This window comes from Toxotes jaculatrix, chromosome 11 (assembly GCF_017976425.1).
Source record: "Toxotes jaculatrix isolate fToxJac2 chromosome 11, fToxJac2.pri, whole genome shotgun sequence".
NCBI lineage: Eukaryota > Metazoa > Chordata > Actinopteri > Toxotidae > Toxotes > Toxotes jaculatrix.
Genome location: NC_054404.1, coordinates 21,758,224 through 21,776,447, shown reverse-complemented (window position 1 = coordinate 21,776,447; position 18,224 = coordinate 21,758,224).

The window sequence follows — 18,224 nt, the reverse complement described above, 5'->3', positions numbered from 1 at the left end:
TAGCAAGGCTAATCACCTCTCGACTCCAGCTCTGTTCTTAACGTATAGATATGAGAGCACTGTCAAACTGTCTTATTCCACTATGACTTCTATCACAGTAATGGGGTACATAGAAATACCTGAACTTATGGATGATGGGTGTGTAAAAGAATTAAAACCTACACAAAGAAAGTGTTAGAAGGTGTTCAACCCCTCTCACCCTTACTTTGAACTTTACATCAACTTTTCCAACATAATTGCACAACATAGTTTCCTGCAAGCCCCTGGTACTCTGCACCCGAGGGTGTCGAGGAACATTAACCCGACAATTTTGTCCTTTAAGAGTCAACAGTGTTAATAATCTGAGTTCTGGTTTCACGGACCACCAGCTCTGTTAGTATTCAGGACCCTGATCGGAATATCCGCTGGTCCGTTAAACTGCTGACAGAGACTGATACACAAGGTCAGCCTGTCAGAGAGAGGCAGAGAAGGAGAGAGGGAGCCGAACGAAGGAGGAAGGGAGGGCATTAAAGAAAGGGCAGGATTTGTGCTATCAGATAAAGAATGGAAAATTTTAGGAAAACTGCAGTTACACATAGACGCACACACGTGACACACTAATGTGAAAGTCGCGCGGTACGGTTGTAATCTAATATTGAAGTCAAGGGCACAGATTACAATTTTTTTTTAACCTGGATTCAGATATTACTAAATGGTATATCAGTCTCAGCCTGTTGATTCGAGAAGGGTGATTGTTGAAGGGAAAGTGAAAAGTGCTTGAATTGTCTGAGCAATTTTACAGATGTGTCGCTTTGACAGAGTATGTTTCGGTGTGAAATGCTTCAGCTGTTGGATGTATTCTGGTTTAAATCTGGAAAGTCATGCAATTTGACATCAGAGCCACTGCTGGAAACCTGTAAATGTAAAATCTGCTAAGCTGAGCCGTGAGTGAAGGTTCAGCCTGACACTCCAGGAATCCAGGTACAGCACTACTGCTAAGGTCTACTGCTAAGGAAATTACCAAATAAAATCAACACCTTTTTTTGCACAGTCCTGACACAATCACACGCTGTAGACAAAGCCATCTTATGCAATTTGAGAATGTGAGTGAGTATGTACGTGCACTTACACAGAGGACGCCAGTTGAGTAGGTGGTCCTTCGATGTGGCCCAGGACACATCCATGTACACACTGCTAAAAGAATGTGACCATATGTGGCCCAGACTACATCCAAATGTGGTCTGAGGTGTATTCACACCTGTACCTTACAGCTGTCCACTTGTGATCAGATCATTAAAGACACATGTTAATGCCAGATGGGAACATGGCCTCAGTTTGGTTCATGGGTCAAAAAGACCCATTAGGATAGTCCTATGTGCAAGGTTAGCATCTACTGATAGAAATAGTGTATTTATAAAGTATGTAACATTTACTGTTCTGAGTATCCAGAGTCTTTTCCCTCTTTTCTGGGAACTGCAAAGAAAGTAAAGTTTACATTGGTTTAGAATAAGCAGAAGCTTCAAGAAATGGATCATTAGCACTGAGAGAGAGGGAGCGGGAGAGAGCAAAAAGAACTCCCCAAAGTAATGAGCAAAGCTCCATCAACAGAAAATCTACAGAGATCAATGTCATACATGGAGACCGAAAAATTATGACTGTAAACCAAAAATCAGCTGTGATTTGTAGAAAAGAGAATACATTGTACTTTAAACTCTCAGGTGATGAAACATAAGGAAAGCTGCTGAACTTAAAAGGGTCACTTTGGCACCTAACACAGCTAAAGGTCATCTGAAGTGCCTGGGTCCTTGATAGAGTGTGCCTTTAATGGTGTTTAACCTGGCACACTGTGGCTCTCTCATTGTGTTGGTGTATTTGTGGTGTAAAAGAAGTGCCTCTTGAGTGGATGAAAGAACACACGGACACGGTGCTTGCCATGCTTTAAAGGTTTCCTCTGTAGCAGTTTTAAACATCGATATATCACCATTGAATCCACTGTCACCTTGGCATATTTACTGTACACAGATCAGGCCATGATAGTCTCTACCTTGCACCAGTGACGTTGGCAGTGTTCATGTTTTTTAAAATCTAGATTTTCCTTCACCCTGTTGCTTCCTATCACAAAGACAATTTCAGTCAACAGGTTTCTCTTCCTCACAACACTTACTAACCTTGAGGAGGATAAATGTTGGGGGAGAGGTTTACATTTGAAATGAATAGTTTGGGAAGGACACATATTGCCTTTCTTTCAAGAGCGGAGATGAGAAGATTTATATCAATTTTATGTCTGTGCATTAGCCTTGCTTAGCAGGAAGTAGGGGGAAACAGCTAGCCGGGCTCTGAAGGTCTCTCTTGTATAATCTGGATTAAAACAAAAATGTGAAGTCGACATTTTGTGGCTCTATAGGGAGTTGCGTGCGCCAAATATTTCTTTTTGGCGGACAATGCTATAGACGGAAATGTTGGGTGGATAAACTTGTTCATCAAGAAATAGTATCTCTCCATGTATGGATGTTGGTAAACACATTTTACAACTCTGGACACAGCCAGGCTAGGAGCTTTACTCCTGAGTCCAGTCTTTATGCTAAGCTAACCATCTCCTGGCTCCAGCTCCAGAGTTCTTAACATAAAACAATGAGAATGGCATCAAATTTCTCATCTAAGTCTGGCAAAGAAAACGTGCATCTCCCACTGTTATGTCCCTTTGCCACAGGGTCTGTATTAGTGGGAAGCAGCAAAAATGGGCACTTGAGCCTGGGGCCTCAGTGTAGTTTGCAGTTTAGAAACTTACTCATACTGAATGTCACACAAAACTCTTGAGAGATCTGGGACCAGTCATTTTGTCCACAGTTTTTCAGAAAATGAAAAAATACTTAATAACTCAAAAATAGTTTTTTAGATGGCACTCACTGGCCAGATGTTTATCAGTTAGTCAAATGCTGTTCAAATTATTTTTTGTCCAAACTAAATGCCACCTTCATTTGGCAGAGAGCAGTGTCAAAAGTTAAGATTTTATCAAAATAGGAGTTGCTGGCGTGATTGCGTGAAAGCCAAACTGAAAAAGTACATCTTAGTCATGCACTACCAGATATGTGCTTTTGCTCATAAGCTAGGTCCCATTAAAAAGCCTGATTTTTGAATGACGTTTGGCTTTGACATTCTCAGTCTACAGTAGAGAACAGCATGAATTGGTCCTGTTCTCAATTCAGACTACAAAAAATCAGTCGCATTTCTAAATAGCAGCCTTCAGTACTTTCATGTATTTAAAAATTTTTTTTTTTAAATAAAATGTCCATGCATGTCTCCCGATATTCTCCGTAACATGACAGGTTTTAAAGAGCACGCACACACATACACACACTTACACAAATTCTTGCAAATCAGTTTGCAAAAAATGATCACAACAGGGCAATGCTGCACAGCTAAAACACAATACTTTCTTTTTCTACAGTCTGTGAAGCAATAGTGTAGATTATATTCAGACCTGTAGCAAACACTGTGTGGAAAGATTTAAAGTTAGTGTGTACACCTGCTTTTATTTCTACTGCCCTCCTCCTCTTTCTTCTGTCGTCTCACTCTCTCTCTTTCTCTCTCCCTCTTCGCTCTGTGTGTCAGTCGGTTGCCAAGTACTAAGAATCTGGGGAATGCAGGATTGCAATGTTCTGATAAAGTTTGCTTTGTTCCCCAAGTGACCTGAGTGAGAGAGAGTGAAACAAAGAGAGAGAGAGTAGTAAGTACCATAAGTACACACACACACACACACACTATACATATAGTCCACAGACATACTGTACATACTTGCATGCAAGCATCTTGTTATTCTCCAAGAAGTGTGTAGACATGAACTGTAATTGAGACGTACTGTAAAGCAGACATACTGAGAATGCAGAAACAGTCATGTAATTGAAGCTAAACAACATGGACAGTTGGATAATTAGCATTCCTGAATCGTTGTCTTTGCTCTACATTGTCAAACCATCCATTGGGCTTGTTCTTTAAAGACCGCCTGGAGTTAAGAGCATTCTGACAATATGGGACCAAGAGTCAAGGGTTCTCAGGGCTCCTAAGGATTACTTAAGAGGCATTGTGGAGATTTGTAATTTTAATCTCTTCTCCTTTGAGTCACTGAGGTGAAGTAAATAATGAATCCCTTGTCGAATCTTTCATTCACATTCTCTCTTGCTTCTCTGTCACAACTACAGGCATCGGCAAAGGGAAAAAAAAACACCACTGCTGACATATTCTAACGTGTGATAACTCTGAGACACTGTTCTTAACAAAAACTGTGCCAGACTGGCTTAAACGTTCCAAAAACAAAAAGGATTTGGATTCGATAAGGGGATTTGGAACTGGGTTCAGATTTGATAAAATCCAACCCCGTCCCTAAACATGATGTCTACATTTTTAGGTTTATCTCCTTTGATGAGTGTTTTCCAAAAGCTCTGTTTTTGAGTGATGATATTTGGCTTTTAATTTCAAATAGTGCTTCAGAAAAAGATGGCCAGTCTCGGCTAGACAATGAGACCACGGTGGATTTCATTTCACCGACTGACAGTGTGTTTAGAGCAGTAGTTTGACATTAATGTAAATTTGCTTATTTAATTTTTGGGTAGATGAGAAGACTGATATCATGTCTGGTATTACATTTAAAGTTACAGCCATCAGCTGGTTAGCTTAGCACAAACTCTGTGAACAGATGGAAACAGCTAGCTTGGCTCAGTCCTAAGATTAAAAAAATTGTCCACCAGTTAGCACAGTCACATTAGCATTTTTATCAAAGCACTGCATAATTACTGTCAGAGCTGCTAGCATGGCTGTAGACTTTAGTCTTATTACTTGTTTAGAAGGGCGCTATCTTTGGTTTATATGCAAGTAAAAGACACTTATTCCTGGTGCTGACGACTTTTGTTGTTTTGGATGACCTCAACTTCTGGTGTTGACCCTGGTGTTAAGAAACAGAACTAAACAAATGCTATTATCACGCCCTGAATCATATTGAACAAACACAGATTCATTGGTCAAATATTCATTTGTTACAATGAAATTTCAAAGCAAACACAGAGAGTCTTTGGTGAGCAAGAAGCTGTTGAACTACAAGGCTTTAACTACAGCAAAAGCCATTACTGAGCAGTCTGAATGGACCTGCTCAGTAATGACATGGTCTCAACCACTTTTTACCTTTGACTTCATGGCCAGGCCTCTACCCAGGCGGCCAGCTAAAACAGAGAACAGCCGCATCCGATCCTGTACAGCAGCAAATGTCAGGAGCTTCAAGTGGGTTCGCAATTCACATTTAATTTGGTTTTAGTACGAGTTGGTTCAAAAGCGTTGCTTTCTTTACAGTAGCTTGATACTTAAGTACTTTGTTTGTGAAGCAGAGGGAGGGAGCGGGTAGAAATGGCATTCCTGTCTTTATCTCAGTACAGGACACACATGTGATTACATGCTCTCTCGCTCTTTCACTCTCCAACTCTATCACACTCATACACTCTTACTCTCTCTCTCACTCACACACACAAAGGCACATTCATGCTCATTCTCACAAAGACCTGCAAACTCTTACACATACACATACACTGCGCTGTCTTAATAAATCACACTCTCTCTCTCAGACGCTTGCACACACACATGCACACACACGAAAAAATAAGTTCCGTCAAGACGGATTTGAAGGACACATCCCATCCTTCAGGCATTTAAATGCATCCAGTCACACAGCATGGCTGTGTGCGAAGGAGAGTTTGTGTTATAAACAGAGATGGGCACTGCACTTTCTCTTTGCATGTATGTTTGTGTATTAGAAAAAGTGAATAAGAAATGGATAGACAAAGGAAGACACAGGAAGTGAGGATGGGGGGGGGGGGGGGCAGGGTCAGAAAGGGCACTTTGGGAGTCCTCCACATTCATTTGCGTGTGAAGAAGTAATTAGATTTGTTTGTGTGTGTGTGTGTGTGTGTATGCTGAGCTGTGGGAGTGTGTATGATGGCTAAACAGAAAAGCTGAGTTGTGTTTACACGGTAAATATGTGTGTGTTTGTGTGGGTTGGGAGTTAAGGTGGTGGAATGTGACATGTTGATAGAATGCTTACTGGACAACAAAGCCGGGGAAGGAAAACATAGTGGAAACCATTAACTATGCTGGTCACTGCCCAGCACTAAGTCTGTACTGTAAAACAGAGAGAAGGGACGCTGCTTTCTAACACTGCAGTGCTCTGTGTGGACAGCACTGTGTCGCAGTGAGCTATCATCAGATGGTTTCTCAAAGACTTTGCTTTTGCAATTATGCAGAGGAAGAAAAGGAACAATAATATATAATGACACTGAAGGACAAATGTAGAGTCTTACATTAAAAGGCTTAGGACAGTACTTCAGATTTGTGAAGGACAGCGCCAGCGTAGTTGTACATTCCTCATGTACTTTTATATGATGATGGATTATTCCTCTCAAGCACGGAGTGGGCGTCTGCAAGTTAGAGAATAAGAATAGACAGCAGGAAGAGTAGAAGTGACACAAACAGGCTGTAGAGCTGTAGAGGAAAGTCACCAGTGTTTTCTTCGAGTCCAAGTTGGCAGTGGGACAGAAGCTACATTTTTCCAGTAGTTTTTTTTTTTTTTTTTTTTTTTTTTTTTTTGGCCTTCTGGTGTAGACGTTGAAATGTGTGCATCTATTTCAAGTTTTTTGTTGTCTCTGTGATGATACTGGGGGGGAATGTGTGCGCTCTAAGAAATTTCCATGTTAGCATTAGATAATGTAGAGCTGTCCAAATACATTTTTTTAAAATCCAATAAAAGCTGTACTGGACTTTTTCATCCACAGTTTTTTATTATTCTTTATTTCAACTTTCACTTCTTCCCCCTATTTTAAACCAGTACAGGTGGACTTATGTCACATCACTGCTGGACATTTTCACATGCAGGCACACACAGCATGGTGTGTGTGCGTGTGTGTGTGTCTGAGTGAGTTCACAGGTACTGTATCCTTTCCAGGCCGGTTGGCAGTCAGGGCTACTGTAAACATCCTTGACTGGAAGCTGGTGTTAGATTCTGGGGCTTTCAGTCGGATGTTTGCAGCAGCCAACTGCTAGTACCATCGCTACATTTCACCTGCTGCGTGCTGACAATAAATGCGTGTGAAGTGCACTGAGGTCACTGACACCACTGTAAGTATAGCAACTGTCGATTCAGAGGATGGTAAGATATAAAAAGATAATTAGGTTAAAGGAAAACGATGGTTTAATGCAAGCTGGGTTTTATTTTTTGCTGCTCCTGCCATCAGTTATAATACCTTTGTATTCACCAACATTATTGCTAAGATCTGAGAACATGGGAGCATTGTTAAAGATAAGTCCTGTGGAACCACAAAGATTAGCACTCAGTTATATGTCATAAATAAAGTAAGATTTTGGGGATCACTACCATGTGATTTGGAGTTAAAATCAAATTTAAGCTCTTGTGATATGTTTAATTCAACATTTAACCTACTGAAGGAGGTAGAAAAAATCCCCATGGTCCTGATATAGATTATTTTTCAAGATGGTGTCAAAAAGCTTTTTTGGAATTAAATGTGACAAAGACCAAGGATATGTGTATTGATTTTAGATGCCATGACTCTAAGCCTGTCAAAAGTAAGGTCAGAAATCATAGAGTTAATTGGGGAAATTAACTGTAACACCTATACGTTGAGTAAAAAAAGCCAGCATTTCCTTTTTTTTGTCAGAGGAAGCCGGCTAAGTGTGTGACGGCTCCCTGATGACTCTGTTTTATTGATCTTTTCTTGAGTTTTTTACTTCTTCTTTTATCTGTTTGTTTGCTTCAGTCAATCTAAAACAGAAAAATGGTGACCAAGGTCGGTGGCAGTATCACAGGTAGGTCTACTCAACAGAGAAGTCTGAGTTTTAGAACAAACGGCTGTTAAAGAAAGCAGACTCCAGTCTGTCTGACAGCACCCACCCCCCAACCCCTTGCACCTATAGTGTCAGTCCTCACCTTCAGGTTCCTGCTTTGAACACTCACCAGCAAAGTTTTGTTTCAATGACGTCTTCTTTTTTTCTATCACTAAAAAAAGGCCATTGACAAATATGTTCTTTCACAGCATTTGATAACAAAATTAACTCTTGTTTTCAAAAGCAACTGAAATTGAATTTGTGGCTGTTGGTGAGTAAAACTACATCTAATCATGAAGGATGACTCAATGCATCGTAAATATAAATATGTACCAATAGGACAAATGTGAACTCACTGAAAAACTGGAGGGAGGGAAGGGAGTGTGTGTCCAGGGAGAAATGGCTGGCAGTGATAGTTGTCTCCATTCAGGCCATTCAGTTCCCAGTGGATGGGAGAGGCTTCATCCTCTCCTGAGAGACGAGGACATGGGAGGAGAAAGGAATGGAAGGAGGTGGATAAAGGGAAAGAGGAATAAATGGAAAGAATGGGAAAATAAGGGAAAAGAGGTGAGGATGTAGACAGAATGAGGCAGATGAAGAAATAGAACGGGAAACAAGAATTGTTACTCCTGAATAGTTTGGTCTGGATTTTTCCTTCCCCCCTGTCATCAGTCGCAGTTGAGCGGAAGTGGGTGTAACATACACTGCAGGGCCACAGACAGGGAAGGAAGGAAGGAAGGAAGCATTCTAATATTACTCCCCCACCCCCACATTCATCATACCATGAATGAAAACATGCTGTGCTTCTTGCCGTTTCTGTCTAAACAGCCTCTGCGTTCCTTCCTTGGTGCTGGAAAACCCAGGAAATAGTGCAGTTCACAAGAGATCCTCTACATGGAACGATACAGTCAAACCCAGGAACTTGCAGATTATGCAGCAGTATACATACTACACAAAAAAATGATGCTTACTCTTCAGACCTTTCTCCAGTAGTTGATTTTTCTAATATAAACTACTGAATCTCTTCAGTTCTATGGAATTGAACAGATAAAGCAATGGAAAAAAAAAAACTCATAGGCATGATTAGGGGTCACAAGAAAACTGTATTGTTTTAAGGGTAAAAGGTCAACCAGATCCACTACCTGCCCTACAGCACACAGGTCGCTGTTTGGATTTTAACATTACTATCCACTAACTGAAGGTATAAAGTTGCCCTGTGACCTCTGAGTTCTAGGTAGTGTAAACATCCTACACTCTCGGCATCTGCCCCCTGGTGGCCGGGGGTGGGACTGTTTGCACTGCCTGGCTCAGGAACTCAACTAGCAGCAGGGGAGGAATGAATTCACATATACCTTTTCACATAAAATATTTCACCCAGTACATGTTTTTACTGTTACTTTGAGTCCTCCAATCAAGACACATGGATAATGTATGGAACAGGTACATTTTTACTTTCTCATTAACCTAACCTAAGTCATGGTAAGTTGGTCTGCCTATTTTTTGTGAGGGGAAATCTTGGAGGATCAAACCATCTTTTTATCTTCTTGTGTTAATAATGTAGTTATCTGCTTCTTGGGGTATCAGTTTACTAGTTTTAATTAAGAAATTTTGCCATTATCTGGATGCACATACTTGGTGCAAATCATTCACAACTTCAGACCAAGCAGAAATTGAATTGATATACAAAAGTTAAACTGAGCAATGCATTTCACCGGGGGAAGCTCATCCACAGAAGAATTCAAACATCTTTCATCAAATTATGGATCCTCAGTTTTCAGCTACATATAACGTTTTGGAGCTTTAGAGAAACCAGCCTGGCCACACACAGACTTACAGCAATTCCTCTGACATCCTCGGTTGGATTGCTGGGGAATGCTTGCCATTTGGGACAGGAAGCAGGGAGCGGCACATCTCTGATTGGCTGGATTCCCTGACCCAGCGACCTCGGTCATGCCTGTCCCACTGGGGCTGGGACACACACTCACACACTTCAGAGCGTATGACAGAAAGCAGTGGTCCAGCAAAAGGAAGGAATGGAGGAAATGGGATAAGAAAAGATGGAAAATTAACATATACAGTGTAACAGTGTAATTAATAGTAATTTGGGTGATGTGTTTTAGTGGGACACTCTTACTTTGCAAATATTTATCCAGATGCATCTGTGCACAGCTCTTAATCCTTATCCTTAGGAAAAAAAATGAAATTAAAAGGATAGCACTTTGATGTATTTTCTGCAGAAATCTGAAAATGAATAATAAAGCAAAAACATTTCATATTAGTTGTCTTGTATGTGTCATTACGCTGTGTGTGTGTGTGTGTGAAATGCTTCTATTGGTTAAGTGGCAGTAGGAGGAAAGACGTACAGAGGAAGCAGAAACAGTGGGTGTTGTCTGTGTGTGTCTTCTATTCTAAGACTAAAAATATACAATCTATAATAAATACATAGGCAGTGAGGATGTGGCTGTTTAAAGGGGAAAGGCACAGGTCCCCCTGGAGTGAATTTGGTCTGTGGGTCTTCCTCCTGTGTGTGAGCAGCTGGGGGCTTTTTATGTATTTGTGGCCAGGGCTCCATTGTGTTATTATTTATCTGTGGCTGTAGGATATTTTAAGATGTCTGTTTTTCATCTTATATTTTATGTACAGTATTTTTAACTTATATTTTATATTGCATGTACAGTTTTATTTATTTATTTTACTTATTTTATGTTCTGCTATTTTTCTTCTTCAGTTATCCAGTTTACTTTCAGTTATCATTGGACTTTTTGAGATTTATTGTGTTTACTTGATGCTTGCACATACAGTATCTAAGGTACAACAAATTAGCAGCACAATTTCAATACACAATTTAAATAAATACACACTGTGTAATTACACCATTTGCAGTAAGAAATAATTATGGATAATAATGGAAATATACAAAATAAAAGCACAAATTTAAACACACAATAGTCATGTAATTTTATGAGTAGCTTGTAAGAATGATGTCCATGCAGTTACCACAAGATGGAGCCATAGTGTTATAAAAATGCCTCATCGGGTAACACATCATCACTCTTTGCTTGGCTGATTTTTGCATATCATTGTCTGGATTGTTAGTCTAAATTGCATGGCGCGCGTGTGCGTGCGTGTGTGTGTGTGTGCAAGTGTGAAAGCAAGGTGATGATGATCAGTATCTTGGGGTCTCTAAGGCTGTCAACAGCTTTCAGGGTCACTGGGCCAGTAACAACTAACGAAAAATAAAGTTCCTGTTTTCTGCAGCTCAGAAAGCAGAAGTAGACTCTGTCTTAGCTCTAGTTTCTACCACAAGTCAGAGAGCAGGGAAAGCCCCCGAAACCAAAACTAACTACAGTTTCAGCATGTCATCAAGATGGAAACAAAACACTGTCGAGGCGCCTGCGGACACAACAGTATGTCAGCGTGTCTTAGATTACACAAGCACCCACATGGAGTACAGTGTTACGGCCGCTAATGTAGTCATCCATGCTGAGTTGACTGAAATGATCACTGAGCCCACAGTGGAAAAACAATGCATGTAGACATTACTGTCAATGTCAACCATCACTGACTCCAATTTGAAGTGGGCACTTTCTAACTAGGTGTCCTTTATAGAGGGTCTAAAGGATGCAACTATTAGCTTTATTCACAGATGATACAGCTGCAGGTGTATCCACTGACAGAATTGTTTTTATTCAGAATGTATTTTATTTTATTTATGCAAAATACATAAAACTGAAAACAGAATTAAGTATTTTTAGATCTGCATTCTGTCCATCTTGACATGCACTTGTGTGAATATAATTTGATTTCAGAGCACCAGAAGGAGCAACAGTGCTGGAAGCCCTCCAGCTCTGTTCATCTTTACAGTTATTTTATATCATCAAAACCAACTGATGTTTAACTTGAACTGCAGTAACCGTTTCCAAGTTTTACAAGATACCAAAGATATTGTGTACTTTAGGATGAATTTGGTTGAAAAACAAAGGGTATAGCAGACAGAAAATGCTCAGTTAAGTTTTATAGTTTTCATTTTTCTCCAGTGGTTCAGTGCAATCTACCAGAACCAGCAGCATTCAGGCTTCAACTGTCAGCCTGAGTGTTGATGTCTGCAGACGGGCAAGAGGGAAAAAAAAATCAGTTCTTGTCAAAAACTTGAAAACAAAGTCCCGCTGTGGTGCACTCTGCTGTGTTACAGATACAGCCTTCAGACATACTGTTGTGAAAATAAGTGAGTGTTGGTGATTACCAGTCTCCAGCGGTCTCTGAACTTTCATGATCTCCCCTCCAGGATGAGAGAGGAGAATATTGTGAAATATCTTTTTAAAAGCACAGCGGCGTACTGCAGAACATGCTGAGAGGAAATGGAAGATGAGAGGACAGGAAGCACATGGAGACACCATCTGTTGTTGGGCAACAATGCAGAAACGAGTGCCAAACTGGAGACAGAACACACACATACACGCATACTGTATGACACAAAGCAAATGGCAAACACAGTGCAAGCTCAGACAGATCTAACAGTGTGAGCATATATTCAACTGAGCAGGATGCTTCAACATTTAACAACTCTGAAGTGCTACAGATAAAAAATAGGAGATGCAGCAATGTCCAAAAGAGATGATGAGACTGGAAACATCAATAATTAACTGTAGCACTGGCTCACTGGTTTAATAAAGCAATTAAACCAGTGAGTCTTGTACCAACTCCTGATACCCAAAATGTCATGAAATGCTCCTTTAAACTTAATGACTCGACAGAAATGACACAGGCTGGCGCGTTAGCATCTTATCCGTAGTTAGCATAGGAAAGTCCACAACCTTAGCTCTTTCGCTTGCTCCACATTACACAGGGCTAAACCACATTGCAAGCACGTTTACTTAGTTCATAGTGCTTTACTCTGTTTGTTCCCATTGTTTGGCCATATGTAGCTCTGAACGCTTATTTCACTCACTGTGAAGCACACAGAAAGTTACTTTCTGTATTTAGCTAGCAAACTTTTTCTGTCAGCTCCTGCCATTCTGGTTTGATGAAGCAGGGACAAATTCAGTGTCTGTGGATAAAATGGACTGCTGTTGTGTATGACCAGGGTTTTGTTTGTAGTCAGCCCACCTGTGAGAAACTTGAATATACAGCTGAGGTCAGGAGCGCTCTGTAAGGTGCAACTCTAAATACCCTGAGACACATTAACGCAGGTAACTGACAAAGTAGTTTTCTTTTCTTTTGAGTCCTTAGTTTTCACTCAGTTCAAAAAAATTAAAGTGCCTGTCTTTTTGCACACACTATGCCACACTACCATGGTAACACGTTAAACTAAAATGATCAAAAACATCTGCATTTTAGCATCATCATTGTTGGCATGGCTAGCATACTTAAGTTAGCCTCTAGCTCAGACCACTGCGGACCCTGAGGACAGCCTCACAGTGCTGCTGTCGACTCGTAGTTCTGCACACAGACTCCTGGGAAGTTTAAAGATGTATGAACCAACTTGGGGCCAGATGACACTTTGTTTTAAGACCACACAGACACAGCATTTTGCTGGTATCTTGCTTGCATAACTTAGTGTCTGGAACAGGATGTTGAGGAGGAACATAATGTGGGAAAGGAATGTTCAAATGCATTCAGGAGGATGGAAAATGTTTTGTGCATAAACATGAGCTGTCTCTCGTGTCTCTGAAATGGATACTTCCTTCCCATTAGGACTCATCGACAGAGTTTGAGTTATACGAACAGATATATATGTTTTTTAACCACCATCATATTTTACTACTTTGTCACTTCAAACCACACACTACACTAATTCATATTGTAAATTAACAGAGGATTGAATGGCTATGTGTAATATAAAAGGAACAGTACATAATAAACCCACAGAGAATTATCACCCAACTTTGCAGTTTCACTCAACTTTGCAGACTTTTAGGGTTTTTTTTTTTTTTTTTTTACACACATATGCATCATTTTTCACACACTACAAAATGAGCTGAGAAGTTATGCTACTTTTTCTGTATTTTTTCTCTACACCAGTCTCCAAACAGCCCTGCACTGCCTCACCGCACACTCTTCTTCTGCCTGAGCGCACATTATGGAAGGCCTCCTCATTCTGCCAATATGAATCAGGTGAGTGTGCACATAGGGGATACAGTACATGTACAAGCACACACTCGCTTACATAAACACTCATGTGTAATGATGAAAGTAATGGTGTGATGTTATTGCTGTTCTCAAGTGTTACTTAATCTTCCAACTTCCAAAAACCAACTCTTGATTTCTCAGGTTGCTGTGTACAGATATGGATGGTTATGTTGATTAGACTCAAAGTACCTTCAAACACAAAGTGAGTCAAGTGTTGAATGTCATTATGTAACTTTATTTACCGACAGACACCAGTGGCTAAGCCCTAAAATGAGACCACACCACAGTGGTGTGTGTCAGTGCAGTTGCAAAGCTTCCACTGATCGTATCAAATATTCGTGAGGGCTAATTTTGTTTAGAAGACGTACATTCACATTAATCAGTGTCAAATTTTAAAAGTGAACTGGCAAAGAAATGTAATCACTCAGTAACACAACCCACGGCAACACAGAGGCACCCTGCTGAGCACCAATCATTCTCTTGTTAGCATCTTGTTATAATGTTAAAGTTTTCTTCCACATGTCGTCAAACAAGGTGACATGTGCCTTGTTATAACATACCAACACATTCGTCTGCTCATTACCTGGTTTCCATAAACAAGCACATATTCTCATCATAATGAGATGGTTCTCATCCACAATTATAAGAGCATATAAAGAGAAATGAGTTATCTGCAGGTTACACGGATGAAGACATGATGACAGAACAAGCTGTTCTATGAGGGGATATTGAAACAACTTGTCACACCAAAGAGTCTCTATAGACATAACTCTAGTCACCACTGACATTGCTGCTTGGCAACAGCAAAATTTCATGTTTTTTTTTTTTTTTAACTCTAAAAGGGATCTTGTTGAGTGCTTTTAAATGCACACTGTATCAATAATATACAAAGAGATAATTATCGTTAATTATAGTTTCATCACAAGTAGATATTTATACCTCATTGTAATTAGATGTTTCTCTCATTATGTTTTGTGTGAAAACAGGATTTTTTCCCCTTAAAGACAAAAAACTAACTCAGATCTTTTCCATAAAGAAGACATTTCCATGATGTACACAGCTATGCTCCAACATTATGAATTCAGTGAACTTGTGTTTTATATTCAAACCATGTTGACCAATCTACTCTCAATATTAAATCAGTGTCATCACTTACTAGCTCTTTTTGGAGCTTTAAACTTGCTTTAAACGAGTCTCAGCTGATGGAATTCACTCAGTAATAACAATAATAGCACTAATAGCCACAATGCTCCACCTCTGTATCTCTGTCGTCCTCGTTGACAGGATCTTCTGCTCTATGAAGATGCGTCCTCACCACTGTTGTTTGTTCAACATCTTGATTTTCTGAATGCAGCCAGATCTGACAAGCTCCACAAGCCAAGCGAAATCAGGGCTTATCACAGGCCGAACAGAAAGATGTTAGAGCTAGCATTTTGCTACTGAGTTCTCTTGAAAAGCAGCATTGTTTGTCAACAGAAAAAAAAAAAACTATTTCCATTTTCACTATGTTTCTAAAAATGCATTATGTGTACATCATACCTATTATCCTAGTGAGCTTGAGAACCATGTGAAGCTCATCTCTTGACACTTCCTCTCTCCTTCCTGTCTAGTGTCTTCTCATCAACGGCAGCAACGAAAAGTGAAAGGATCAACGCCGTCACTGTTGGGAAAAGAAGAAAGGTTCAGTAGGAGTGAGATGACTTGCACTACATCAGAGCTGATGTTCTTTGAAGACTGGCCGTCACATCTTTGGGCTGAACCCCCCTCTGGATGGCACCACACTTTCTAATCGTATTCCTCTTATTAGCTTCCAACTTCTTTGTGGAGAAAACAATTGTTTCAGAGTGGTCTTCAGTCAGTTTGCTATCCACATAATGTACGGCTCCTAGTGCCTCTTCAGTGCCTCTTCTTCAGCTCTCTTCACTGAGAACTTTAATCCTGTTATTCAGCAGGCAGATCTGCTGCAACAGATGTGTCCTTTGTGCTGGAGAATCACAGCGTATTTCTTTCTCGTCTTGGCTCTGGAAGGTACAGACATCACACGACTGACTGGAAGAAGCTTCAGGACCGGCTGTGCACATAATGAACCATAGACAATACATTCACACCACATTATACACCTAAATAAAGGTTGTCAAGCTTTCTGACAAATGAAAACCATTGCAGTATAGCCCTGCTGTTATTAATTTTCCTGTCCACTTGTCAGTTGCCTGTTTGTCACAGTATAATTTAACCCTGTAAGAATGTGTACTGATGTTTTACGCCTGCCAACAGGATAATTCATCTCTTGTCTGGACACCATTGCAAACAACTCTATAATTGTCAAATGAAAACAGATGATGATAAGATAAACCAACAATGATTTATGCAAATAACATTCAGTGGTAATTAATGTAGGCTTTCAAGCAAAACTCATAACTGCTGTGATCACAAATGAGACATGAAATTATGCTACGGTTATGGATCATGATGTTGACACGTTTCAGCCAAGAGTAGCAGAAGCTGATGGCTCTGCAGCTATGGCATGCTGTGCAAAATATGGGACTGTTCACTGAAATTCCAGAAATAAACATGGCTATTGTTACCTCTGCCAAGGAGGTTATACTGAGCCTCCACCCGAGCTAAATTCCATATGTGATAGGATGGGGTCTGAATACCTTAGCAACACAAAATGTGAAAAAAGTGAAGGGGTCTGAATATGTTCTGAATGCACTGTAGTTTTCACTCCCACTAATAATAATTCGGATGTGTACGCACTGTGCTGGACTGACATCTCTCTTACTTTCTAATTAGTTCTGTTGTACCTGTTTGAGCAGGTTCCCAGTGGATTAATGCAGCAACACTGAACCACATCCCACTGCTCAGTTAATACTTATTGTTGTACAGACCTGTACAAACAAAATGTAACATCATTCAGCAGCTAGGCAATACAGATACTAGCTGTCTGCATGCCTGTGGCTGCTGTGGAGCATGTGATCCAATGCTGCTGTGAACCTTATCACTTTATTTTTGTGGTTAACTCCGTGCTGACTGTGTGTCTAACCCAAGCATCCCTGTTGAATAGCTGCAGTCGTTCTTATTATTAGGTTTTGCTGACAACATAGTTTCTGTCACGAGGGGGGTCACAACCGAGGCAACCAGGAACACGAGGGAAGAGAGGACCCAAATGCAATAATCCCCAAGACAGGCCATGAATAACTAAAAGTCTTTAAAACTAAAAGTCCAAAACCACTGGAAGAGTCCAGGGCCAGGGGACACAACTCACACAACCAAAAATCATCGACACAGGAGAAAAAGACTCAGGAGCAAAACTAAACAAAAATACAAAAGTACTTACTTGAAACAAAGGAAACCAAGGCAGAAGCACACACGGGGAACCACCGCAGGTAAAGACATGGGCAGACTCAGGTATGGACACAGACACAGACTCAGTTACAGAAACAGGGAAACAACAAGACTTAAATACACAAGGCAATGGGCAACAGGTGAAATCAATTAGGGCGGGGCAGACAATCACAAATGGAGGGAAACAAGACAAAGACAGGAAGTAGAGCAAGACAAGATACACGAGGGCTATGATTTCAAAATAAAACAGGAACTATTAACAAAACTTAACAAACTTAACAAGAGTCCGAAAAGGCTCAAAAGTCCACAAAAGAGTTCTAAACATAACAAAAGGGTTCAGAAAACAGTCCCCTTAGGGGCTAGTCATGACAGTTTCCAGCATGGCTATGAGGCTATGAGGCTATTTCAACTTGAGCAGAGGCCTGTCAGCCACAGTAACTGAAAACACACCTATGTGAGGCTTTAATAGAGTTTCTCATGTATACTACTGTACAAGAGCTATTACTATACTATAGGCTACTATACTACTATATTAAACTTACTAATGAGTAAAATCATTGATTGTAATCTCAGTTGTGCTCTGCATGTAAAGGGACCACATTCTAGCCAATATCAATGTGGAGAACGCTGAGGACCTGCGATCAGACTGTGTTTGCCTCCTCCCTTGAGGTGCAGTCTCCAGAGGTTACACTGACATTAAAGTCAAAGGACTTTTCTCAGTGGACACATAGAGGGACTTAGCCCCAGCAAAATGACATTTTTGTCAGGAGCACATTGTCTTTTCACCCTCACCTGTACCCGTTCGGTGCTTGCAGTAAAACTGACCGTGCTGAAAGTGGAAGGAAGGCTGTGGCAGCGGGTGTGTCAGAAGCAATCATGTAGGAACATGCAAT